Source organism: Sciurus vulgaris (assembly GCF_902686455.1).
Source record: "Sciurus vulgaris genome assembly, chromosome: 12".
Taxonomy (NCBI): Eukaryota; Metazoa; Chordata; class Mammalia; order Rodentia; family Sciuridae; genus Sciurus; species Sciurus vulgaris.
Genome location: NC_136473.1, coordinates 103631263 through 103659143, shown reverse-complemented (window position 1 = coordinate 103659143; position 27881 = coordinate 103631263).

The window sequence follows — 27881 nt, the reverse complement described above, 5'->3', positions numbered from 1 at the left end:
ACAACACGATGCTCAAAATCATCTTGTGCATTTATTGCTCTAAACTTGGAATGAGTTTCACCAAGCAGCCCTAATTCGAGTTGTGAATAGCGTTTGCAGGACCCATACTGGGTACTAGCTCACAGATACTAGGCTATTGTTGCTTCTGGGCCATTTTAATGACCAGAGATACTTATTCTGCAGATACTTTTTAATTTCCAGTTTTTCTAGTTAGCCAAAGTTTCTTTTTCTAAGAATGGACTAAAGGAGAAAACCTAATTCAGGGCACTGCCAGTAAAATGTGGCATCCAGGTAAAAATCAAATTGTGATGTAGCTGTAAGAGCTCAGAAATATTTATTATGTCCCAAATATTTTCTGAGCTAAACAAACAAAAATCTTCAAAGGACCTTATAAGCACTGTTGCAAAGCATCACAACTTGCAGCACTCACAGTGGGGAAAAGCCAGTCTCCAAGAAATTTGCAGATGTAAAATGGAGTGCACGGCCAACGAGATTCATATAAGACTCAAAAAGTTTTTTAAAGACTTTTTACTAATAAAGTCACCATCATTTATATTAAAATGCTCAGAAAGAGTACTTAAAACTTCTGTGGACATAAAGAAGGCTTAGAAAGCTACTCATGAAAAATCAAACCGTTTCCTAAGGAGCAAAAGGGACGCCTCAAAAAACACAGACTACCCTCCAGAAGACAGCGCTCTCGACTCCCCCACATATTCGTGCATGCTGTTCCCCTTTTGTACTAGACCCGTTAATAGGTTTATCATAATCATTTTGAAGTGCTTTTGGTGATTTCAGCATTTTGCCACATAAGGGTCTATTTCTATGGACTCTTTTTCTCTTGATTATTTGCTCTGTTCTTGCCTCTTTGCATGTCCCATAATTCTTCCCGGTGCCAGACCCATGTGGAAAAAAATAAGGGACTGAACTATTTACCCCTGGTGAATCCTGCATCCCTTCTCTGTCAGGCCACTGTCATGAGGGCTGTTTCCATATACTCTGTAGGAAACCAGTCATTGTTTCAGCTTAAATTCTATTCAGCATGCAATTGGATTTAAATATTTCGAGGATGGGATTAGAGCATTTCCTTCATGCTGTGAGCATGAGGGGGATCTGGAGATCTTTATATGCTTTGTATCTCAGTCACCAGTGTTCTTAACCATGAGAGGTCTCTGCTCTGCAGCCTGGCCACCAGTTTTGGGGTCACTGAGGAGTTCTCTACCCACTCTAGCCCTAACTATCTGTACCTTTCATTCTAACCCCACTGTCTTCTCTCCAGTTTGGGGAGTGCTTGCCACAATGGATTCAGTACAGACCTGACATGTTTAGGGGGAACTAGTCTACTCTTCCTACTCTGCCCTCTGTCTTCAGGGAACACCTTTAGGACATGTGTTAAAAAAGTCACCATACTTGGATTTCTGTAGATTCTCCTGTTGTAATGCCACCCTCATTGGGACATCTCCTTGTCCTGAGGAAGGCCCCATGCAATCCAGCTGAGGATTTATTCAGATCACCTGCCCTTCTCCAATCATCATCAAGCCACGGTATTGCACTTGCAGAAGACACCTGCCTTTCACTTAGGGAAAACACTATTCTCAATACAAGCAGTAAGTGTTGGCAAGGATGTGGGGAAAAAGGTATGCTCGTACATTGCTGATGGGACTGCAGGTTGGTGCAACCACCATGGAAAGCAGTATGGAGATTCCTAAGAAAGTCTAGAATGGAACCACCATTGACCCAGCTATCCAACTCCTCTGCTTATACCCAAAGGGCTTAAAATCGGCATACTACAGTAAAGCAGCCACATTAATGTTTATGGCAGCTCATTTCAAAATAGCTAAACTATGGAACCTACCTAGATGCCCTTCAACAGATGAATGGATAAAGAAAATGTGATACATATACACAATGAAATATTACTCAGCCTTAAAGAAGAATGAAATTATGGCATTTGCAGGTAAACGGATGGAACTAGAGAATATCATACAAAGTGAAATAAGCCAGTCCCAACAAACCAAAGGCCAAATGTTTTCTCTGATAAGTAGATGCTGAACTATAGTTGTGGGTGGGTAGAAAGAATGAAGGAACTTTGAATTATGCGGAGGGGAGTGAGGGGAGGTGTGGAGTGGAGTGATGGGGATGGGAAAAATGGTAGAATGAGACAGACATTATTACCCTATGCACATGTATGATCACACTACTGGTGTGACTCAGCACCATGTACAGCCAGAGGAACGAGAAGTTGTGCTCCATTTGTGTACAATGTGTGAAAATGCATTCTACTGTCATGTATATCCAACTAGAACAAATTTTAAAAAATTTTAAGTGCTATTCTCAGGGGAATTTCTCCTAGCTCTTTGCCCCATGTCCAGTTTTGACATTCTCTCCCTGTGTATGTACAAAAGACTCAAGGTAGACTTGAGAGGAAGTACTGACATTTTCTGTAAGTAGGCATGCCTAGTTACATATGTGGTCATTAAAATTTGTGGAAAATGAGCTCATTTTCTTGCTACCTTTACTCATGGTGGATTCTTCCCTTCCTGCCATTGTTCCAGTGATGGACACAACCAAAGGCTTCCTTTTTCCTTGAATATAACTCATTTAGGTGTCTTTGCATCTTCAACTCCTTAATTTTTTTTAATTATGACTTTATTCCTTGCCCAGTTTGTTCTTGTTGCTAAAATGGTAAACGAGAAAGGAAGCTGCAACTGGAGGTGACAGTTTTTCAGTTTGCTATTAAGTTAGTGCATTTCAGTTCTGCAGACCTCAGTTTCCCCATCTGTTAAACCATTGCCATCTGTCACTCGAAAAGGTGTGAAGATTAAATAGTCAGCAGAAGCAAAATGCTTTGAAATGGGGAAGGAGTTCAAATGTCTCATTTAATCTGGGCACAGCCATCTGACTGTCTGCTTCATATCCTTCATTCTCTGTAGTCTGTGGCTCTGATTTTCTTCCATCAGCTCCTCAAAAGCATCATGTTCTCTGACCTTTGAACAGGACGTTCCCTTTGCAATAACACCTGCTTCTTTATTCCCTTTGTCTTGATTCCAGAAACCCTTCCCTGGCCCCACCCCCCACCCTCAGTGACGAGCTTCCCTATCATAGGACTTATCATTTTGTGACATATTTGCATATTTGCTTGTGTGTACTCCCCACTGACTGTAAACTCCCTGGAAACAGGAATTATGCATGTCTTATGAATCTCTGCATCACAGTATTTAACGGAATCTACAGAGTGGCCACAAGAAGCCTTTTGAATGAATGAGCGAATCACTCTAAATAGTGTTATTTCTTCATTTAGAAAATATGTAATATCCACCTATTAGGTACATGGAATGATGCTATTTGCTCTTGGAATGATAACGCATATCTGTCTATGACACAGCTGTGGGCCTCAAGGAACCTAGAGCTAGCCAGAAAGAATACGGGAACACACAGGAAAAGATAAATGGCACTTCAAATGCTCAATAAAAAGTAAGATGGTCATATAAAATGAAAATAATCCCAACCAAGAAAGAGAGGATCAACTATTTTAATAGGACCAGTGTTGTTGACAGGACAAAGGACATAAAATCTGAGAACCGAGCTCTACGTTTGGCAAGGAGGAAGTTAACTCTGAGAAAGAAACTTCAGAATCTGGTGACAAGAGAAGCCAGACTGCTGGGCATTTGGAGCAAACTAGTGGGAAGGAAGCAGAGCTCGCTGGTGGAGCCCACACACTCAAGACATTTGGCCAGAAGAGAACAGGGAACCTTGGGGGGCAGTAGACCAAGCTGCAGATGGGAGGGTCCCACAGAGAAGGCGAAAGGGATCAAAAGGTCCAAGAGAAGCAGAATGCCTGCTCGGACATCACTCTGAGGAGGAGACAGGGATCAGCACTGCTGATCCAGGCCCATGGTGAGCCCAGGGAAGGGGACCTCCCCTCCTCTAGCAGAGAATCTGAGGAGCAGGTAGGGAAGGAAGAACTGCCAGATGGCCTCTACCATCTCAGAAAAACACAAAGGCCATCTGCTGAGAAAATGGGGTGACGACCACAGGAGGGGACATGAGAGTGGAGTGGGTTTAGAAGAGTTCCCTGGGGACACAGTCCACATTGGATGACCTTATCATCGACATGACAGAGCAGATACCAAGGGTTCCAGGCAGAACCTCCCCCTGGGATGCAGCTCGTTTCTCCCAGACGTGCTAAAGGAGAATTCTTACAATGAAGGCAAAGGCATGTTCAGGAGCACCCTATGGTAGAGCAGTAGGGCAGGCAAGAGAAATGGGGTCCGAGGCCGTATTGGGTACACCGAAGAAATGCTGAGCCCCTCACAGACCAGGCTGAGCAGCAAGGCCCGTAACCAGAGCTTGGGAGAAAACCCGGCCATGCACAGAGGTCTCAGGAGTCTTACTGGGTGCAATTCCAGGGTCATTACACAACACCGAAGCCTGCTGGTTATGTTCTTATCAAGCTGTCCACAACCGCACTGTCACTTCTTCCTCGAGCATTTTAAATGTCTGCTTGGTCTTTGTCACCAACAGACACAGAGGCAGCACCAGAAAATTGTGTCACAGTCAGCTAGGCTCAAGGTCAATGTCAGAACTCAAACAAAAGATAAGCTTCTAATCCTGAAAGAATACTACCAAAGCTGGACTGGCACCCAAGGGAAAAGCCAGAAGTCTCCCACCAGAATCAAGGTGCAGCCTGAGGAACATTTTAAGGAACAGGGAGAGTAGGCCCTCTATGAGAATCAAGGACAGAGAAGTGCCTGTGACTTAAAATAAGACAAATTTGGACCCTGGCTCTCGTTAGTCACAGAGGCCATGTTACAGTAATTGTTCCAGTCACGATCAGCATGAATTCCGAAAACTCCAAAAAGACTGAACCGTTAGTGGCAATGTCTGGGCTCAGGGTAGAATCCAAATGGATTTGGATGAGGAATCTCAGGACAGCTGGTTGGCCAGAAGCCACATAAGACTCCCAAATGGACCTAGGTCCACACAGCCGCATGCAGAGGTGAAGCCCACCAGCCAGAGGTAGGTTTTTGCCCAGGCATTCCTGAAAAGTGAGTTGTGGGAAAGAAAAACGGGCAAGTTTTAAGAATTGGAGAAGTCAGAGGGAGTCAAAAAAGAGGCAAATCCATCCAGGGAAATCAACACATTCCTCCCAGGGACAGGAAGTAGAGAAGGAGGTAAATGGTATCAAGGATCCAGAACGTGGGCGCACGCTTGGGAAAATGCCTTTAGGTGAGCAAACCCAGGAGGCAGGCTTGCCTAGAGCCCAGAGAGCTTGCTATAAATAAGATGGATCACTGTAACTAGTCAGAGGCATTTTCTGATCTCTCTTCTTCTGGAGTATTAAGGATTGAACCCGGGCCTCATGGCCTGGGGCAAACTAGCTAAGCATGTTCAACCACTAAGACACATTCTCAGCCTTTTTTTATTTTATTTTTTTCTGAGACAGGTTCTTGACATACTACCCAGACGGCCTGGAACTTGCAATCCTCCTGCCTCAGTCTCGTCATGCACTGCCACGCTTAGCTCTCTGTCCCCAATTTTTAAGCCCAGCTCAGAGAACCAGGCAAGCCTTAAAAGAGGACTGAGATGTAGAAATCAAAAGGACACAAAGACACAAGGAAAGCTGTTTGGTATGTTAGTGGACCAGGAGTGTATTTGAGAGACTTTCTGACCTTGAGAAATTGGGACTGGGGCATTTCACATATTGATGGTGATCCAGAGTTAACAATGGAAATGTGTGCAGTGGCTATTGTAAATCTGTTGCTGTCTAGCCCCCAATCTCTTTCCCTATGGGGAAATAGCCTTCCACCTGTGTGTATATTGCCTGGAACATGGTGATTCCTAAGTGTCTGCCTTCCACTGCCAGCCTCCATTACAGAAGTGAAGGGGACTGGTCCTGGTCCTCCCACACCCACCTCAGAGACATAAGCTAAGTCACTCAGGCACCAGGCTTTAAATTCTGAACCCCAGACAAGGCATTGGGACTGGGAGAGGTTGAAAAGGAAACCTTCGTTCCTTCTCATTTCCTAAGCCTGGTCCTGATGTTTCCATTAAATACTGGAGCCCTTCAGATCCTACCAATGTATGCCCTTTCTGCTTAAAATTGTCAAAGACTGTCTCTATTGCTTGCAATCAAAATTTTTGACTGATGCACATGGTATGGCAGACAGTCAGAGGATGAGAGCAAATTTAGGTTGTCAGCAGGGGCAACGTTGATGCAAACAGGCCTTGAAATAGAGATGAGGCTGGAGGTCAAGAACACAAAGATGTTACTGCTTAGGATGAAACTGGGAAGTCCAAAGGTAAGAAAGTTGTGGGCATCGCAAACAGAGAGACCACAACCTAAACTGGTGGTGGCTTCAGAAAGGATAAGAGCTGGTGTCATGCAGAGCTTACTGTCTATCAGAAAAGAGACAATGGCACAAATCATTACCATTAAACAAGATAAACACTACAGCTAAAATTATGAACTTTGGAATAACATTATCTACCTTCAAATCCAAACATACAAGTTATGTGAATTCTCTGCACCTAAGTTCCTTTATTTAGGAACTAAATAAATTTCCTTTACTTATTAAAATGGGATAATAATTCTCACATAAAGGACAATTAAAATAATGCATAAGATATGTCATATATTTCCCCCCAAAATGTTCTTTTCACAGAGACCACAGAAGGTTGTTTGGAAACATAAAGCCAGCCACCCAACTCGATGTTGGAATAGGACAGAAGTTATAGGAAGATAGTGATTTTAAAGTTGAGACCTGAAATATAAATAATAACATAGTAATAATTATCATAGGAGTCCTATGAGGTAAGACAGCAATATCACCACTGCTTTATAAATGAGATGACCTGATACTCAGGAAAGTTCAGCACCTAGACCAAAATCCCTCCATTCTCTAGTGGGAGAGGCAGGGAAGATAGGCAGATAGATCAATACATCTGAGACCCTGAGAATAAATTTCTGACCTGAAGTCATGGGAAACCCCTCATCCCCAGGCCCCACCTTGCTGGAGGTTATTCTCCTACATAGACACATGCTCAGCTTACAGCATTTTGCAAAAGACACAATTCATTGACCAGATTTTGTTTTCTATCCTACTTCTTTAAGAGTATGTTTCTTTCATAAACGAAGAATAACTGCTGTGGTTATTGATCTGATGAAATTAACATATTTTTCTCAATTAGATTCCTATCAGAGCACCCTTCAAAGCCAGCTCTCAAAGAATCTGCTCACTTCACTCCCGTCTCTAATGGGAACGAGGAAAAAAACAGGTTGACTGTCCTCCCTTCCATTCAAAGAGAAGTCATGTTTGTCCTGCACACTAATCAAAGAAATGTGCTACCACCTTGCCCATTCTGAGCCCTGACTTCATTACTAAAACACAGCATCTGCAGAGGTGGGTGACGGGGCAGCTGTTCAACAATGCCTAGCAACACCAAAGAGCCCCGTTAGTCCAGGAAGCGAGGGATGCTCTACCCCTATGAAGCTGAAGGGGAAATTGTAGGTGAACATAAAGTAATTACCCACTTGGAACCCATCCAGGCCATGTTCAATGCAACTGAAAGCTTCTGTCCTTGATGCCAACCTTCTCTCCAGCAGAGGGAGGTCAGGGAACTTGGAACATTTTCACCACTCTACCCTGCAGACACCTGATCTGCTTTGAAGATCTGTCTGAAATGCACTGAGGTCACCAAGGGGAGGGATTACTGCCTTCCCAGCCAAAGAACATCCTGTCTCAGGAGAGTTAACATCATTTCAAATGCTCTTTGGTTTATGTTAAATATTGCTGCTTCTCTCCTCTGGTGTGTAGCAGGGTACAGAGAGCCTTCCAGAGATGTTATCGCATTTGATCAGCACAACACCATGTAAGAGAGAGTGTCATTATTCCCAACTCCCAGACAAGGAAGCCTGATGTTAGAGCAGATAATTGATTGGACGGGGGTGGAGTCATGGTCTTCTGTGACCTGTCATCTGGGCAGGTGGTGTCCTTTCATCTTACCCCCCTCCACCTCTACCTGCACGATTCCCAACCAGCCCACATTTGTAGACATCCTGGTTCTTTCAGTTGCCTTAAAAATCTTAAAGAAATTGTTGAAAATTTTTCATAGTAACAGTCACATAAAGCAATGTTTAATTTAGGCATTTGGTCCTCTGAAGATGACAATCTGCTGACCTTTTTCTCAATTCCACCCTAGAGAATATGAAGAGACAGAAAAGAAATAAGGATTTGGGGGACTAATAAAAATGCATGTGAATCTCTTGGGGAGACTGAAAGATTTCTTGAACTGGTCATCATGAGACAAAAGCTGTGAGAGGCAGCAGAGAGGAGGTCAGGTGCAGAAAGTTCCTCACTCGCTCCAAGCTACCAGCTCTGCCCTGTGGAAGGCCTTCAGGCCTGACCCCTGGTGCCGGCAAAGTAAAATCCAAGTTGAACAGATGCAAGCTGGGCTGGGAGATGCTGAATGCAGGGACAGTGGCCGGGCACTCTTGCAAGGCCCTTAATGAACACATGGCCACACGGTGCATCAGGACAGGCACCCCTGCCTCGGACAGGCAGAGCCTCACACATGGTGCACAGCTTGGGGGTAGAGGTGGATGACAGTGTCTGATCCCTTTGTCCCTAGAGTAAGGATCACTTGCACAGTTTGGAGGGTGTCCCTGGTCCTTCTGCATTTGTGACTCCTCCAAAGTCCCACTCCTAGCAGAATCACATCTGTGAAGAATGCCTCAACCCTGTGCTGCTTCTCCTGAAGAACTTAACTCAAAGTAGAAACTCTGACCCTGGATGTCAATACAAGGGAATGATACCACATTTTTTTGTCTATGGTTTTATACTCTGGGGCTCAGTGTTTCTCTTTCTCTTTTAATCTCGAAATAGACCAAAGTCTTCTATTTGTTCTTTTCCAACAAATATTATCAGGTAGAGAAGTTCTACAGAACAGCATGAACATGAGCCCAAATAAAGTCTAATAAGAAAAATTCAGAACCAGAACAGTCCAACAAATGGAAAGAAAATATAACATTAGTGTGAAAACCATGCCTACGGAGAAGCAGGAAAAATATTAGTGAAGCAAGAATAACGAATCTGAAAAAGAACCAAGTGACATATTAGATTTAAAAAATGCATAGTTGAAATGAAGAACACAATACATAGCATAAATAATAGGATGGAATAGAGCTGAAGAAAAACTTTGTGAACTGGAGGATCAGATTAAGAAACTTTTGCTAAAAGCATCAGAAAAAAATAAAGTGAAAATACAATTAAAGAAAAATGAGATGTTAACAGACATGGAGGATAAAAACAAAAGCACTGGCATCCAGATGATAGGATTCCAGAAGTAATAGGATAGGGAAATGGTAAAGAGAAAGTATTTAAAGTGATAATTGAAGATAAATTTTCCAAAACTAATGAAGATAGACTTTTTTTTTTTCCAGAATGAAAAGGCTATTAGAGAACCAAATAGGAGGGATAAGGAAAAGTCTTCACCTATTCACTTTGTAATAAATTTTTAAAACACTATGAAGCTCAGAAAACAAAAGATTAGAACTTCAAAAATGGAAGGGAAAAAGATCTATGAAGTAGCATGTATCAGGGTAATTCAAGATCAATGAGAGCAAGATGATAAGAGTAATTTCTTTTAAATTACTTGTTAATATTTTATTGTAAGATAGTGCAGTGTAATTTTAAGTTATTGTAGGAAAAATAATTTCAGGTATAGAATTTTATTATTTTTCAAATATGAGAGCATAATAAAAACATAAAAGCTTTCAAGAGGTTTGACATGCAAAAATTCACCCTAAATTCACTCTCCGAATAAACTCAAATAAGAATAAAAGCAGAGATGCTGCAAGAGAGAGAGAAAATAAAAGTAGATAAATACCTTCAGTCTGAGTCTTTTGAATAGGCTTAAAAAGACCTGTGGAAAAACTCACCAAAAAAAGAGAATGGAAATATACAAATAAATAAAATACAGGGAAAAGACAGCAAGCAGCTATAAATAGAACAAAGATTCAAAAGAGAATATTGTGAACAATTACCTATTATTAACTGAGACCTAAAAAGAAATAGAAAACATGAAGAGTCAAAATAATGCAAGAATAAGTAAAGGAAATGAATGGGTCAATAAATATTTTATGTTTGGAATCTGAATTACAGCCCTCCCTTTGAAAAAATTTAAATGATTAAGTTCAAATTGATTTAGAGATAAATTCTGCCAAAATTCCACAGATTTTTCCATTTCCCAAACTATATACATTTTCTAAGAGAAAGGGAAAGTCAAACCAGGACAAAAATAATCACTTTACTTTAAAACTAAATACATATAATACAAGAAGTTAAAATTATAGACCCACGTCATGTTCTGTATAAATCAGAACTTCTAAATAAAATTTAATTGACATGATTAACCATAAATGCATCATAATGGTATAGTGATCCTGTGGTTTTAAATATTTTATCTTGGGGAGATACATCCTGATGTATTTTTTGATGATGTGATAAAATATGTGGAATGCACTTCAAATGATCCAGTGTGGGGTCATGAAGGAGAGGTGAGTGAGCAAAATGGACCATCGCTGAAGTCAGGCGGCGAGTACACAGAGATGGTTGTGTTTGTCCCTGTAATTTTTAATTTTTATTTTTGCAATCAAAAAAATAAAATGATTTTGTGTAGGCTATTCCAGCATAAAAAACAGTAGTTTCAAAAATCAGATAAATCTATAAAATGAAATTTTCAACAGCATTGGACTTAGGGATAAAATACAATCCAATCCTACAACACGTACAAACAGAAAAATGAGAGATTACACTCCATTTATGTATGATCTATCAAAATGTACAAATGCATTCTATTGTCATGTACAACTAATTAGAACACATTAAAAATTTTTAAAAATACTATTGATACAGAAACACTATTTGGTACGATTCAACATCTACTTAGTGGTTATTTTTTTTTTAAATCATTCTTATCAAACCAGGGATTCAGTCAACTTCCTTACTTTTTATAAGGTAGTATCACAAAAACCTTTAACAATATTATATTTAGTGAATGCTAGGTTCTTTCCCTATAAAATTGGAAGAAAGAAAAGGAAGTCTTGTTAACTCTATCACTATTTAAATATAGTACTGGCTAACACTCCAGGAAAAGAAAAAATAAGAGAATTAGAATTTTTCAAGAAAAGAGGGAAAACTCATTATTTGCAGATGGATGAAAAAGAAAATTCAACAAGTCAGGAGAATACAACATTGGTTTATAAAAATCAATAGTATTTTAATATCATAAAGGCATCAGATGTTCCCAAAATTCATCTATAAATTCAATGTAATCTCATTCAAAATACCAGTTAAAATTGAGAGGAGTTTAGTAAAGTCATTTGAAATTTTATATGGAAAAGTGAAGCTCCACAAATATTTAAGTCGACCTTGAAAAATAAGTTTCAGAGATAGAAGCAGGGAGTTTTTCTATTAGTGTTAAAAATAAAGTAAAAAAAAAAAAAAAAAAAAAGAATTGCCTGGGAAAGAAGATAAAATGTTTCTGAGGTGACGGGGATGTTCAATCTCTTGATAAGGGTTTGCATTACACAGAAAGATGTGTTTATCAAACCGTAAGCCTAACATCTGTGTGTTTCATCCAAAGAAAAACTATAAATAAATATTGAACTCAAGCTAATAATATGGAGCTTGACTACGTGGAGCGTGTGATGTTTTCGTTCTACTTTGAAATGGATGGATAGGTGGAAGAACATACGTCAAAGTATGTTCTTTGGGTCATGGTGGAAAGGGCAGTACATGGGTAACCATGGGGACAGGCTGACGCGGGGATGAGAACTAAACAGACCACAGGACAGAACTATGGCTAGAAACGGGGGGCGTCCAGAGGAGAGCCATGTGCAGGCCTGGTGCAGGCCAGAGATGGCCCACCAGCCCAAGCGGGAGAAGGCGTCTATGAGCCAGGATGGGGAGCTAGCCCACTATGCGGAGAAAAGCAAAGCCAAGGTCCACTTACCACCTTGCCCAGAGCGGGAAGTGCACAGAGTGAAGACCTAATGTAAAGGCAGTTCTATAAAGTTAAGCAGAAGTGAAACTGTAGGAGAATATCTACATGGCTTCCACATGCAGAAAGTCAAAACTTTCAGAGCAGAAGTCGAAAGACCAAAAATTAACAAGGCTTACGTATAAATTGAATATGCTCCATTCCTTGAAGGACATCATGAAGTTAATAAAGTCAAAAATAGAAAAGGGTACATTTACAATATCTCAACCCCCCTTCTCCCCTCCAAAAAATTCCATTTGGAATATATAAGGAATTCCTACAAGTCAGTCTTTCAAAAAAATGAAACAGGAACACTGGTTTGAAGGCGGGCAAAGAATAGAAACAATTCTCAGAAAGGGAAAGTCAGCTGGCTGGGAAGCATGCAAAAAGATGCTCAAAACTAGTAATCACAGGACTGCAATTAAAGCAACAATGAAATGTCACTGTACACTAATTAAAATGGCAAGAACTAGAAAGCTGGTTAATGTCAGATGTCAGATGCTATGGGATTCTAGCAACCTTGGTGCTGGGCAAGGATATCCAAGGTGTGGATTGAGAAGGTGTGCAGGTGAAGGTCATTGCCCATCAATGAGAGAATGAACAGTTCAAATGTAGCAAAAGCCATTTCTATAATATTCATTAAGTAGTTATTATCATTAACATTATATTCTTCCCCTAAATGAATGCATTTCATGGGATAAGTTAGAAGCAACATACACAAAATGTATGTATACAAAATAACATGGATGAATCTGAAAATGCAGTGCTGGTAAGCATATGGAATACATTCTACATTGGTTGAAAATAAAATAATAACTTACATTTTAAGATAATACATCCAAGCAAGAGGATACATATTAAGAATTTGAAGAGTTGTCCAATGAGACAGAAAGAAAGGGGGTAAAAAGGAATGAATGAATGAGTTGAGTTAGTAACCTCATGTGGACAGGGATAAGATGGTACCAAGAACTGAGGGGTTGGTTAACTTAACATTCATCAACAGACTTCAAAAATAAACAAGAATGGTGTGTGTGCATGTGTCATATGACATTAACATCAACTTTCTGTTACTGAAACAAAATGCCTGAGATAACCAAGTTCAAAAGAGGAACGACTTCTCCTCTGGCTCACAATTTTGAATCTCGCCATCCATGGTCAATTGGCCTCACTGCTTTTGGGCCTGCGGAGAGGAAATACACGGCAGAGGAAGCTGCTCACCTCATGGTAGCAAGGAAGGAAACAAACAAAACAAAACAAAACAGAGGAAGGGCCAGCTTTCCAATAGGTCTACCAAGGGTCACACCCAATGACCTAACTTCCTCCATCTAGACCCCCCCCCATCTTAAAAGTTCTGCTCCTCCCAATAGCACCACAGACTGTCATAAGAAAATAAAGTTTCATACCAGGAACAACATTATAAATAACTTCAGTGTCCCCAAAACATTCCTAACCTTAACTCTAAATCACGTAAGAATCCCAGTAGTTTGGAAGGCTGAGCAGAAGGATCGTGAGTTCAAAGCCAGTCTCACCAACTTAGGAAGGCCCAAAGCAACTTAGTGAGACTCTAAGTAAAATATTAAAAAGGGCTGGGGATGTGGCTCAGTGGTTAAGCGCCCCTGGGTTCAATCTCTGGTACAAAAAAAAAAAAAAAATCACATAAGAAAGCTTTGGGATCCTAAGGTCCAAACTAAGTAAAAAGGTAAGGCCTTTAATTAATGGTCAAGTTTTTGATACCAGTGACTGCTGCAGTATCAAAGGACTCTTACCCTTAGATACGGGGTCTGTCTCAGGGACTCTTGTTTTTTCCCCGCCTCTTCCCCCCTACCCTGACTCATTCGGAAAGCCCAGCAGGAAGCAAAAACTATCTAATTTTGTGTATGAAGAACGTCCAGTGGCCCTGGGCATTGCTAGGCTGTACAGAAGCTTCAAGGGCTGCCACCTGCCCTGCCACATGGCTGAGATCCTGACACTGACCATCCCTCAGCTGCCTCCTCCCCTTCAGAGAAGTCTTTCCGTCCCTACATCAGATGTCCAGCATCCTGCATCTTGCCGTATGGTGCGCCTACACCAATACCTTTTAAAATAGTACTTTTAATCATCCTAATCTAACTTCGCTGTCTTCTACTGCACATCCTTGCTGATGTACCCTACCTGCTTCATATTTGGCAAAGGGCTAGAAACAACCTCCTCTTTCTCTTGGTAAAGACTCATTACCAAGAGAAAGGTACATTTCTATGGTGATTGGAGACTGAGAACCCAAGTTACGCACTGTGCTGGTTCAGGGACCTGGTCTGGGACACCCAAACTCCTGGGAGCAACTTCCAGGCTGATGAAGTAAACCTTTCCTCAACTTGTTCCCAGGGGTGTCCCTGCCTCCCACGGTAACATTCTACCCCAGACGCCCCTCTGTGCTTTTATAGATTTCATTACAATTGCAACAGTTTTATGTTTCCCTGTTAAGAGTTGAATAAAACTTCACCCATAAAAAGTAAATCATTGCAGATCCCCAGACAAATGGAATGGTCTTAGCAACATAATATTAATTTATATGGAATGTGCCGTAGAACTCTTGTCCACAGAGCCCCTCAGATTAAAATGACCTGCAGGGCTGAAGAACGGCTGGGGCAGGCTGACAAAGAGCCAGTGCAGAAGATAAATGGGCCCAATGGATGTCGATAAGCTCAGCACAGGGACCTCTTCGCCACGTCACTGGGTACCAAACACTCAGGTGAAATACCCCAGCCGTTAACTGCTAGAGCAGAGTCTCAATTTAAGAAAGAGAATAAAGAAAAATAGCCTGCCCACAAATAGTGCACAGGGGACTTCAGTACACCGAACACAAGGAGAAGCGTCCGCGGGGAACAGGGCGTGGTCCGTCTCCAGACGCCTGGCCCCCTAACTGCATGGTCCTCAAAGGCGAGAAGTGGGTGCTGCTCTTCAACGCACCCTCTTCAGGGCGAGCACAGCCAGGGGACACACAGTCACGGTACAGACGTGTGTAAGAGGCAGCGATCAAGAGCATCTGCCAGCCGCCAGCCATTCAGCAAGGGTGCCCCCTGTGCGCCCCGCGCCGTCCCCAGCACTGAGAAATGGACAGTGAGTCAAACAGACCGCTCGCGATCCAGCGGTGCGTGCTGCGGAGAGGGGTGAGGGAGAGCGACCAATACCGCCGGCCCTAAGAAGGGAGACGGGGAAAGCGAGCCCCCACGTGTGAGGGAGGCCGCTATTTTAGGGAATCTGGAGGGACAAACCAACAAAGGAAGACAGACAAATCAGACGTGGTCCTTACCAAGGAAGGTGCTCACATTTCATGATAAAAGTGGTCCACGGCAGGGGCTAATTAAAGAAGGAGACCAGATGACCACAAGAGACCACACCTGGGCCTGCAGAAGTACCAGCACCTATGGCTTCCTGCAGGAAGCAAGGGGATGCCAGCCCCAGCCCCCAGGAGCCTGATTTCATACCCTCTCTCCTTGGTGAGATGCAGTGACATAAAATGCAGTGGGAAAGCATCAAGAAGAAGGTAAGTGACAGGTACCAAGTGAGTCCCACAGGCTATAAACCTGTCACAAGGAAAAGAAGGATGATAAAGAGTTTATGTCTGCAATGCCTTCGCCTCCAAGGACATCACAGGTCTCTTTTCAGTTGGCTTTTAAAGTAATTAAACATCAGGACGTACCCTAGTGATACAAGGAAACTCCCCTTGGCTTCATTTCATAGATAGTGAAACTGAGGCCCTGGTACATTCACTAACTGTCCTAAGGGTAAACCATGGCAAGCAGAGGCAAAGCAGGGGACGAAGGCACGTGGGCACGTTATTCAAAGGCACACAAGCAGACACAGCTTTTGCAAGGAACCTTGGAAATGAGGGTCCTGCCTGAGCGCACAAAGTGATCAGATATACTCAATAATTGTGTCTCCTCTTCACTGTCCTCAGAAGGCTTTGCCAGACATCATCAGTGGCTTTGAGAGACACCAGAGCATGGTTGAAATAGCACTCAAATGAACACACATTTTACAGGAATGAGAGAAACAAAAAATTCAGGTACTGAGCAGCTTTGAGTAGCTAATGAAGGAGGGCAGCTGAGCCTGAGTAATGGAGACAGAAGGGAATAAATAAGTAAATAAAACCAAAAAGAGTGGACTTATTTTAAAGTGATGGTGATAATGTATATGATTAACTCCACCCTTTGCAACCTTTGTTTGAGGTAAACATCAAACACCACATGTATGAGAGTTAAACAGATTGATTTTGAATATTGACCCAGTGGTTCATTGGCAAGTTCCTCAACTTCCTTCCCCGAATCCCAGTGTCCTAATGGGAGTAACAGGAATTGATAATAATATAAACAGCACATCTCATTTGTTTTCAAAATTATAGCGCATGGAAAGAATTAGCTTTCCATTTCAGGGCACATGGAAGATTACAATAATAACCATTATAAAGTCAGTAGAACCATATGACTAGTTCTGATCACCAAATAGGTGAAATGAAATACCATAATCTTTCCAGCTGAGTCCAAAACACTGCAGCAAGATTCTCCAGCTTCCCACGTTCCCTTTGGTGAAGAATTTGCAGGCCAAGAGTTGAGATGGAAGGGCCAAAAGGTTGAACAGCCCGAATCCATGAGTCCCTGCATGGTGGACAGCTTCCTGCACACTTGCTGGATCCACAGTGGTTTTTGCAGAAACAAGAAAAAAAACCTTTAAGTCACTGAGTTCTCAGGGTGGTTTTTTGCTGCAGCACGGTTTAGTATAACCAGCTTCATACACACATGATAACCATTAGCACCATCACCCCTATAGGGAGGGCCAGCTGACCCTCGATCCTGCCAAATGTGGATGCCAGGAGGGAATCAAGTTCTATTGGCCTTTTGAACTTTAAATGTGAAGTAAGAGTCTGGGCATGAAAGCGGGAGAGGGAAGTAAGCCCGGATCTGAGTGGAAGGTAGAAAGTTCACTGTCAGGTGTCACCATAATCTGACTGGCCCGCTTCGGAGAGGAGCTGACCCTTCATCCTCAGCAGCACCCCAGGTCAGCTCATCCAGCCCCTGTGCATGTCTTCTCCAGGAGCCACAAAAGCCCAGAACAAATCCCCCAGGTGGAGGATTTTACAGTGGTCCCTCCCCCACCTCAGAGTAATAGTTGTCTGTTACATCTAGTTAGAAAATTAAAATTTTACTTGGCCAAAGTTGAAAGGTCATGCAATTCTGTAACCTTGTGGTTTCATGTGTTTATTACTTACTGCTTGGAGAGAAAAACAAACAATGAATTAACTATCTGTGCATGTAATATCCCGTTCCCTCCAGGGGCTCACGTAGGTTCCAAATATCCAAATAACATCAGTGGGAAGCAGTGTTTGCAAACAGTCTAGCAGCTTCTTTATGACCCTCTCATTAACCTTTTCAACTCTCCAATTCCTGTCTCTTAGGTCTGGTCACTTCTGTTTAATAATGTTGGTACAAATGATTGCACAGACATCAAAAACAGAACGGGCATGTCCTCACACATACCCAAACAGGGTGTCGGCCCCTGTTAATTACAGGACTATAAAGCATGTGGTGGGGCCATAAAATAAAGAGGGAGTGGTATGGGTGACAGTATCAGTCACAGAAACTGGTCCTGGCTGTGATGTCTAACAGCTGGTTCCACACTCGAGATCTCTCTGCTCACACTCTCACAGCTGTTTGCAGAAGGAAAGGCAGACGCCTGGAACTCAGCTGAAAGACCCAGAAAGCAGAAGCAGATTCTGACAACCCTGTGGCCTCTTGACAGGAGTTGCCAGGTGCCCGGGAGGAGTAAATGGTTCTGAGTTTCTGGGGAGCTCAGGGGACAGCTGCTTGTTGGGAAGTGTGGCAGATCAGCACTGCTGCCCCTTACCCGCTTCCAGGCTCAGCTCAGCCACACTGTCTGCACGTTAGAGCCAGAGGCAGCCCGGCATTTCCACTTCCTCCAGACCCCTGAAAAGTCGCTCAGCTTCCCTGGAGGGCTGTTTTCCTATGAGGCCCGCCCAGTGGTGGCCCTGGGGTCCCTCCACCTTCTCATTGCTTCTCTCAATTCCACCAAGCAGAAAAGAATCCCACAATGTCAAGACTTTTACAATTTGACAAAAACACCTTCATAATAATGCATTAGTTCCCGCAGACGAATTTTAAGCCTCTTATCTTTAATTGTAGAATTAAGGATTTTATCTCCTATGAAAGGAATTTCATGCACCGACTAAGCAATGTGCAAGGTAGAGGTGGAAAGGAGCCTCCCAGGGTCCCTAAAAACCAAGCCAAGTCACGGTGAGCCCAAGCGATGCTGCTTCAAGAAGGCAGGCGAGACAGGTCAGAGGAGAAGACGTGAACCAGAGATGAACGTGACTGTGGTCGCTCCTGTCTTTTGCTCACTGGGCTGTCCTCAGGTGGAAGTGCCGGGCTCTTCCTCAGAAGATCACTCTGCAGGGGAGGAAGCCCTGGCTTCTTGCATGGAGCTGCCTGCGCCCGCAGCCTTCTACCCTCCTTGGTCTTCCAGGACCCCTCGCCATCCCTAGACTGGCACTACACAATCTTCTGCCCCACTCTCTCCTCCTGAGCCACATCACTGACATTTGGACCCCTTCACCCAGAGTCCCACACACAGCCACTACTTTGTCCCTCAGAAGACTGTCCCATCCCTCAGATCATTTGCAAAGGGACACCTGTGAACGTGGCAGGACAGCAGGGACTCAAAACCTCCTACTGCTCAACAACACATGAGCTGCAGAGGCAGGAAAAGCCCAGGTTACCACCGAGGGAGCGTCAATCACAGGTCCGGGCAGAAGGTGGGGACCACCACATCCCGGGAACCTGATCCAGATTTTTGACTCTCTGGCATGCAGGCGTGTGTGTGTGTGCACATGCGCAACAGCATCTGGTGGGGAGAGACTGACATCTTTGACAATAATTATAGTTACCAAGAAACTTTAAAAGTGAGAAAAAGAACTGGAACTTTGACTAGCTAAAAGTAATACTAATTACAGGCTTTATGCAAATTAGGTCTAATTGTCATGCAACACAATAATATGTCTATCACTACAATGTGTCAGATTAACTTTCTTGTAAATTTTCCATAACAATTCTGAACTTTCTTCATGCACATGTTGTGCAAGTAAACAGACTCTCAGTTAATAAGACTACATTGTCATTTCAAGTCCTTTGTCCATATTTCTGTATGTTGTTGATCTTCTTCCTCAGTGATTTTTAAATGGTCTTTATGTAATAAGGAAAAAATCCTTTTAACAGTCATATGTGCTGCAAATATTTCCTCCAGTGTGGGATTTGTCTTTTAATTTTGATGGTGTGTTAGGCTGTATTGAGAAACTGGTCTGATTAAGTCCTTCCTAATCACCCCTCCGTGCTCACTTTCCATGTACAATACTCGCCTGTTCGCAATTTTTTTTAAAAGCATAGGAAAAGTACCCATTATATCCATTTTCTGAAGCCTGAAATTCCTTTGAACAGGAAATAATCTTTCTTTCCACGATTAGAGATAAAAGGGTCGCAAATGCATTAAGCCTTGGCAATAACACATTAGTGTGTTTCAGGTAAATGTGTATGAGAACAGACTGCCCTGTGTTTATGGAAGGACACTTCCTTTAGAAAGTGGTAGAGAATTCAGGGCCAGAATGAGTGAAGAACAGAGGCCACCAAGACGACTTCCCAAAGGTGAGATTGACCCCCCTCCTAGAACCTTCCTTGGCCCTCCCAGGTTGGGGCCAGACACCTCTTGCCTAAGGTCCAACAGCACCCACGAATGCTCCTGTCCTACTGATCACAGGCCACCACAACTGCTGGTTTCCTGACTTGCTACTTCCCATAATGTGCTTGGAGGACAGGGATTGCGTCTAAGTAGCTCACCATTGTATCCAGAGCCTTGAGGATTTTAATAAACGTTCATTGAATCAACAAATCAATAAGTCCATGTTACTACTGTTCTTGGGGCTTGTGTGACTAGATCCTTAAAGGTACCTATCTGCACGTGTTAAAGGGAAGACTGGAGCTGAGATGAGTCCCTACAGGATGACTACTACCACCACCACCCTCAGCACCTGCCCCCCGACGGCCCCAGAAATACATACCCTACCAGAACCCCACAGAAAGGCTAAGCCCTCCCTGGAACCTAGACCCCAGTACATCAAGGTGAATGAGGATGGTGTCTTCCTTTCTTTTCTCCAGTTTCCCTAAACAGTGAAGCAGCAACAAGTGGGTTTCTAGGAGGTACCCAGCGTCAGCCTCGCCCAGCAAGGGACCCTCATCTGACTGGTCTCTCCTCAGTAGTTTTTGATTGATGTGGCTTGAACCTTCTTAGAAATTTGCTCAGCTTTCAGTCTTTCATTAGCCGACCTCCAGAGGTCTCTGACCCTCTGAAATGGATCCCAGGGTCCCGTTTAGACTGGGAGGCCCTTCCCAGCCCATGATCAAGGCTGACCTCTTCTGGACTTCCTGGCCACTTCAGCCTGATTGACCCTGGTTCAGCCCCCTTCTGGGACCTTGTGCAGGCTCACACTTACCCATCCTCTGCCCTGTGCTCAGTACATACCCTCAGCTCTGGCCCAGGCGCCCTGCCGGCCTGTGCCTAAACCGGCCCTTCCCTACGGGTCAGTGCATGCACACCCCAGACTAGGGAATGGCTTGCTGTTCTAGGTTCTTCTTACCCCTACCTGTCATGTCTTTCCAAACTGCTGTTGCTCACATGCTCTAACCAGCTTCCTAAACTACTATTTTCCTAGAATCGACTTAGGGTCTGCCTTCTGATTACTCGGTGATCATTGCTCCAGGCTGCCCCTCTGAATTCAGCCTCTTCCCGCTTGGTTCACTGCCGTCCAGCCTGCAAAGAGGACACGCAGACCACTCCCATGCAAGCTGCAGGATGCAAGCCTACACTAGGGTTAGTCTGGAGAAGCTCATGGGCAGAGTCGCAGAGTGTACAGGTCCCCAGCTTTTTGCCATCCTGGGGGCAGCGTCTGGGTTGGCACAGCTGGGTACACCATGGCAAGGCAGGAGAAAGAACCTGCTCCTAAAGTTGAAAATATTTATGGAAAAGATGGCTGAGGAACACCTAATTGACCTAACTGACCACGGACAATCGAGAGGGTGGCTGCTACCCACCTGCCCTTCCAGTGGGCCCATCAGCCCGTCCAGCTTCTTGCTAAGCCACCAAAAGCTGAGGATGTGGGCCTGAGGCAACAGTGATGTGTCCCCTCAAGCCCCCTCTTCATACCCGCTCACCACCAGCTGCCGTCCCCAATCCAAGTCCTCGTCTTATCTACACAAGCCTATTCTCAACCCTACACAACATGGGTTACCTGCTTCATCTCGGGGCCCCGGATGATACCCGGTGTGCACACACACGCAGCCTCAGTGACAGCACACTCGTGTGCTCTAGGTAACGGGGACGGTGATCACATGCACATTGGTCTTATGGGAGGAGGTCTCATTCAGAACGGGTGACCAGAACCAGGCCACCAAGAGGACTTCGAGCTGCTCTGGCTTTCCAGGCTTTCTGAAGGCAGGGGCCTCAGTCCAACCTCTTAAGTCACTGTCCCAATCAGAATATATACACCGTCTGAATCGTTTTCCTGGAACCTGCTTTCTATAGAATGAAGAGTTTTAGGAATACATGATCTTACCATAAAACGGGAATGTGAAGCTCTCCACCCTGGCATGGGAAAAGCAGAGGCGGCTTCTTCTGAGAGGTGGGTGGCTTTCCTTTGGTTGGTCGGTTTGGTCTTTGGTGTCCCTGCCTCCCTATAACCTACGCTCCCCTGTGTCCCCTAACCTACCAGCCCCACTCTCCACCAGCTAATTGGTCATGGCAACTGTCTAACTTTGGGGCTTTGTTTACTTACCATCAAAATGGAATTACATTAGTATCTTGTTTTCAAAGGATTGTCCAGACGATGAATGAGAATCTTATGTGAATCACTGGCACTCAATAAACGTTAGGTCTTATTATTTCTGTAAGCCTTTATATCTCATTCCTTACAAAAATCAATCTAAATCAATTCCTCTATTAAGTAGTATTTAAGAGCAATGTATTTCACCCCTCCCAGGTAACAGAGCTGCGTGTGAGCTCAGAGAACGTGCTCACGCGATGATAGGTCACGCCAGGAGAGTGTCCAGCTTCCTGGCAGACACGGAAGGGAAGCGCTTTGGGGCAGGCGAGATCCACAACTCCTAATAATAAGAACTATAGATGCCTAACATGCAGATAGTTTGGGATTTAGTATCCAAATTCCTTAGAGCTCCTAATTCTCACTGGGAAAATGACAACCAGGATTTATTTCCATAGCTTTATTATTAAAGGACCTGCTGACAGATCATTTTACTTACCCTGCTCAGGCCATACAGTCCATTTTTTTTTTTAATTGTTCAAAAGAATTAAAGCATGACCTGCATAATTCAGTTTGAATACCTAAACATTTAGGTTAGTAATGTTTATTCTTCAGAGAGATTTTTCTTCTAAATCATGACATTATTCTGCTAAATGTTGACCTCAGTTGGGACAGACATTTATTAGGTGTTTCTGGCCTTTCCAAAGGCTGATCTTTTACCCAGTATATCTTCCTAAATTCCACACAAACAGCAAAACCCAAGGCAAGCTCCGTCCCCCGCGGCCTTGCGGCTATGATTAGCAGAGCTATTTCTTAGTAGAAAGGCAAAGTTGAAACGTGTTTCCTTCTTTTTTTTTTTATCAAAAGCTCCTTTGGAGGAGTCTTTGTTGCCTTTTAATTGTCTGAGTTTATTTTCTTCATTTCTCTTATTAAAGCAGAGTTGGCAGAGAGGGCAAGAGGGACTGTTAGCTACTCCTCAGCAAACTTCAAAGCCATCTTTAATCTCGTAATCATCTTCACCCCCCCACCAGCCTCCCTTTTCCCTGGTCTCTACTTCTCCATCTTTTCAGAAAACCCTTCCTCGTTCTCATTTGCTCCCAGTAATTCACCTGCTGTTCGCTTGCCCCGACCTGAGCCGCTTCCCCTGAGTCCGCCTGTCCCTTTCCTTCCCAAGTCAGATTCTTCTCTGCACATAGGTTTATCAGCCACCCTTTGTAAATCCACTTTGCAAAGAGCAAGCAATCTCCAATCTTCTTTTCCAGACCAATTGTAATCCACTGTGCTTTAATTATAGTGTCTATTCAGATGTTCAAAATTCCATCCAGTTATAGATTTTAATACTTCTTCCCTCTGCACCATATTTATTAGATTGATTAATTCCCCAAATGTGCTTTTTTGAAGTTTAATCCCCCAGGTCTTTGAAGCCACAGCTTACTTAAAGAATTCAAGATGATCATGATCACTGGTAACAAGGAGGCTGCCAGGGATTAGCTACATGTTCAGCTATTGCCATGTCCAGATGCTCTAGTACTATTCCACTCTGCTTGATTTTCCAGCATCTGAGGGAAGACACTGTCCTCTCCCTCTCCTGGGACACACTGAGACAAACAGGGTTTGACCAACAACTCCTTTCAATCTGCACCCAGGAAATTTTTGCAGAAAAATAAACGATTGAGAAATGACTTCATTTTTTGCATATTTATATTTTAATTGACACAATAAAGGCACACATTTATGGGTCCAGTGTAGCATTATATTACATGCATACAAGATGTAAGGACCCAATCAGAGTAACTGACCTATCACCTCAAAGATTTATCATTTATTTTTGTGTTGGGAACATTCGAATTCTACTAGCTATTTTGAAATATTCAATGGATTGTTGTCAATTCTAGTTGCTCTACTGTGCTTCAGAACAAAACAAGGTATTTCTATACATTTGTACCCCTGTGCCTGTTAACCGTCCTCTCTCCGTTCCTCCCTGCCCACATATGGTAACCACTATTCTGTTTTCTGCTTCTGAGATCGATGTTTTTAACCTCCACAGATAAGTGAGAACTTGTGGTATTTGTTTTTCTGTGCCTAACTTTAAAATGCTGTCCTCCAGGTTTATCTGTGTTGCTGCTAATGACAGGATTTCATTTTTCCAGGCTGAATAATATTCTATTTTGTGTATATACCACATTTCTTTGTCCATTCTTCCATTTATGGACACCTTGATTCCTTATCTTGGCTTTGTGAATAGTCTGTCTCTGACATACTGACTTCATCTCCTTTGGATACATGTGCAGCATTGAAATTACTGGGCCCTATGGTAGCTCTATTTCTAGCTTTTTGAGGAATATCCACATTGTTTTCCATAGTGGCTGTATTACTTTACATTTTCACTAGCAGTGTGAGGTTCCCTTTCTCCACATTCTTGCCAGCATCTATTATTTTTTTCTTTTTGATGGTAGCCATTCTAATGGGGTGAAATGGTATCATTTTGTGGCTTCGATTTACATTTCTCTAATGAACATTTTTAAAAATCCTTATTTCTTTATGCTTTGAGGCCTGTCTGTTCAGATCATCTGCCCATTTTCTAATCCAAAGATTTGGGGTTTTGCCTTTGAATTCTTTATTTAGGATATTAATCCCTCATTGAGTGAATAGTTTGCAAATATTTTCTCCCTTTATGTAGGTTGTCTCTAAACTCTGTTGACGATTTCCTTTGCACTGCAATAACTTAGTTTGATATAGTCCAATTTGTCAAGTTTTGCTTTTGTTGCCTGGGCTTTGGGATCATATCCAAAATACCTTTGCCCAGACCAATGCCCTGAAGCATTTCCCCTGTCTTTTCCAGTAGTTCCATAGTTTCAGGTCATATATTTACGTCTTTAATTCCTTTTGAGGTGATTCTGTTAATGGAGAGAGATGGGGGTATGGTTTCATTCCTCTGCATAGATAGATCCAGTTCCCCCTCATTTTCCCTCTTTTTTTTTTATTGGTTATGGGGTTTGAATTCAGGAGTGCTCTACCACATCTCCAACTCACTGTTTTATTTTGAGACAGGATCTTACTGTGTCACTAAGGCTAGTCTCACACTTGCTATCCTTCTGCCTCAGCCTCCCAAGTCACTGGGATTACAGGGGTGCACCACCCAAAACTGCTTTTCGTGGTTTGAGAAGAATTGTTAGTTTTTCTTGAAAAGTTAGGTAGAAGTGAAAGCAACCATTCCTAGGTTAATGGAAGACATCTTATGATTGATTCAGTTTCCTTGTTCATGATCAGTCTGTTTAGGATTCCATGTCTTCGTGGTTCAGTCTTGGGAGGTCCTGCGTGTCCAGGAATTCATCCATTTCTTCTTGGTTTTCACTTTGTTGGCATATAGTCGTTCATAATAGTCTCCAGTAATCATTTGCATTTCCATGATACCAATGGAATGTCTCCTTTTTCACTGCTGGGTTTATTTCGGTCTTTTATTCTTAGTCTAAATGTTTGTCACTTTTATCTTTTCAAAACAGTTCGTGGATCTTTCGTACTTTTTGTCTCAATTTATTTCTACTTTGATCTTCATTTTTGTTTCTGATTTTAGGTTCGATCTTGTTTTTCTGGGTCTTTAAGAGGATATTTGAAAACTACTTTTTTGACGTAAGCATTATTGCTATAAATTCTCCTCTTATTGATTTTGCTGTATCCCTCAGGTTTTGTTGCATTTCCGTTATTGTTTGTTTTAAACTTTTAAATTTCCATCTTAATCACTCCATCGACCCGTTGGTCACTCAGGAGCATGTCATTTGATTTCCACATTATTTCCACAATTTCTAAAGTTCCTTATGTTATTGATTTCTAATTTTATTCCTTGTCATCACAGAAGGTACACAATATGGTTTTAATTTCTCTAATTTGCTTAGACTTGTTTTGTAACCTATCATATGGCTTATCCTGGAGAATGTTCTAGATACTGAGAAGAATGTGATTCTGCAGCTGTTGGATGAAATGGCCTGTAAATGTCTCTCAGGTCTATTTGGTCTACAATTAAACCGAAATGTTTCTTTATTGATTTTTCTGTCTAGATAATCTATGGATAAAAGTGGAATAATGAAGTCTCTATTATTATAGTAGAATCTATCTCTTCCTGTAGATCTAATAATATTTTCTTAATACATTTTGGTGACCCAGTTTTGTATGCATATATATATATATATATTTACAATATGTCTTGCTGAATTGATCCTTTTATCATGGTATAATGACCTTTGTCTCTTTTTAATTTTTTTTTTTTTTTTTACTTATTTTATCTGATATAACTATTTCTGCTCACTTTTGGTTTCCATTTGGGTGAAATAATGTTTTGTCCATTTCTCAGTCTTTATATGCCTTAACCAAAGGAGTACGTTTCTTATAGGTAACATATAGTTGGGTCTTATTCTTTATCCATTCAGTCCATATCTTTTAATTGGAGGATTTACTTCATTTACATCAATAGTAATAATCTACTCTTCATTTTGTTGCTTTCTGGTTGTTTTGTATATCTGGTTTTCCTTTCTTATTAATCTTTATGGTTTGGCATTTTCTATAGAGATGAGGTTTGATTTTTTTTTTCCCTTTCTCATTTGTGTATCTGTTTTACCAGTGAGTTTTATACTTTCATGAATCTTCACTACTACAGTTATTCTTTCACTTCTAGATGTACGATTTTTTAAACATTTCTTATAAGGCTAGTCTAATAGTGTTGAATACCATTTTGTACAGTTTTTGAGGTTTGGAGGGGTTCATTTTTTGTTATACTCATCTGAAACAAAAACTTCATTTCTGAAAGCTAGCTTAACTGGGTATAGCATTCTTGGCTGGCATTTTTTCTTTCAATGTTCTGACTGTATCAGCCCATTCTCGTTCCCAAGGTTTCTACTGAAAAGTGTTATCGAGTAGAAATTCTTTTACATGTGGCTTGATGTTTTTTCTTGCTGCTTTTAAAAATCTTCAGCTTTCGATAGTTTAATTACATTAAATCTAGCTTTCGATAGTTTAATTACATTAAATCTCCTTGGATGGCCATTAGGTCAGACTAGGCTGCAAACTGGTGCCATGGCCTAGTCAGCTGTGTGGCACTGCCACCTGGCAAGATCTTGAACTGGGCTAAGGAACACATGGGCACTGCAGGCTGGCTAGCTATGCAGCAGGATGGGGCTACCATCTGGTTGGCTGTAGGGTCAGGCACAGGTGCACGTGGGTGTTGTGGTCTGGCCAGATTTGCATTAGGCTCACTGAGAAGGTAGAGCTGCTGCTCAGCAAGCAGAGGCATGCACTTGCGGATGTGTCAGCCCAGCTGGCTTGTCGTGGCTTCACTGGTGGGGTAGGAAGGTGCCATCTGGCTGGTTGTCAGGCTGGACTCAGGGGTACATGGACACAGTGGGCCAGCTAGCTCTGTAATAGGCTCTTTAAGGGGTTAAGGACAAAGCCTAACTGGCTCTTCTGCCAGGGACAGGTGCACATGCCACCACCTGTGTGTCAGCTTCCCTCAGTGCAAGTCCCTGTTCCCTGGGGATGAAGCACCACATAGGTTTAGATGTCAGGGTCTTGGCCCTTCTCCTGAACCTAGGCTACAAGCATCTAGGGATTTGGTTGGTGCTACAGCCACTCATGTGAGCATGACAGACTGATGAATGAGTCTTAGGAATGGAGACATGCTATGGCTACCATCCCCCAGAGCAGGATACCCTCTAACTGGGTCTAGTTTAAAGTTGATGCTGAACTGTCCCAGCTTAAGTCGCAGAAGGTAGGCATGTACAGTGTGGGCCCTCCTCAGGCATAGAGTCTGGAAAACTCGGAGCTTCTCTCCAAACTGTGTTTGGAGCCTGTGAGAACTGGATAAATCTCATGTACAGTCACCAGCAGCAATAATGGGAACTACTGGGGGTCTCCAGCTTACTTCTTCCCCATAAGGAGATTGGTTCCGTGCTCATCCAAGCTGAAGAGACAGTGTTGGAGAGATAGGGTGGCTCAC